The following is a 760-nucleotide window of genomic DNA, read 5'->3' on the forward strand; positions in this document are numbered from 1 at the left end:
GTCCGGAGACGCGCACGGCGGCGGTGGCGGCGTCGCCGGCGGTGGAGGGCCGCACTCTCCGGGACCGGCCGCACGTCCCACGGAGGCCAAGAAGTGCTGCGCGGATGACACGGAGGATCTACCGGACCTCCCCGAGCACGGCGGCGAGGAGAACACGGTGCTGGTTCTGTCAAAGGGCAAACAGACAGAAAATAGAGAACCACAAAAACAACAGCAGCAAAGGGATTTGCCGACAGCCAAACAAAATAGACAAAGTCATAAAAGTATCTAATAGGAGCGAGATTCTTGAACCCACGCCCACAGAAGTGGATAGCAGCCGCTGGGCCATCCGGACAAAGTTAACACTGACATGCATATGTCGCCCCAAGAATGGCCCGTTGAGTTATCAAAACTTGAATAAATGGGAAAAAATTATCTGTCAGAAGTGGGATTCGAACCCACGCCCACAGAAGTGGACTGCGACCTGAACGCAGCGCCTTAGACCGCTCGGCCATCCTGACGACGATGCTACAGCCTCGCAGATGTCAGAACAAAAGCCCGCAGACCGCTGGTCAGTGGGCGGTGGGCAGAGTGCGATAAGTAAAGCCCGTCTGATCCGGCCGAGTGAGTGACAGCGACAGCAGCGCTCGGGTCAGGTCAGTTCGCTCATGTTGCCATGGCGACCCAGGGTGCGCTGCTGCTTAAGAATGGACCGAAAATAGTATTGCCGCGCGAGCAGCGGAAAAACAAGAGAGCGGTAGCAGTGTGCGGTGAGGCGTAG

At 57.2% G+C, this 760-nt stretch overlaps 1 non-coding gene across 1 annotated transcript; it reads right to left on the reverse strand.

Moving 5' to 3' along the window:
• Positions 1–416: 416 nt before the first annotated feature.
• On the reverse strand, positions 417–500 carry Trnal-cag (transfer RNA leucine (anticodon CAG)). The gene has a single exon. It is a non-coding gene; the product is annotated as a tRNA-Leu (tRNA).
• Positions 501–760: the final 260 nt, after the last annotated feature.

This window comes from Frankliniella occidentalis, unplaced genomic scaffold, assembly GCF_000697945.3.
Source record: "Frankliniella occidentalis isolate FOCC.00 unplaced genomic scaffold, Focc_3.1 Scaffold105, whole genome shotgun sequence".
Taxonomy (NCBI): domain Eukaryota; kingdom Metazoa; phylum Arthropoda; class Insecta; order Thysanoptera; family Thripidae; genus Frankliniella; species Frankliniella occidentalis.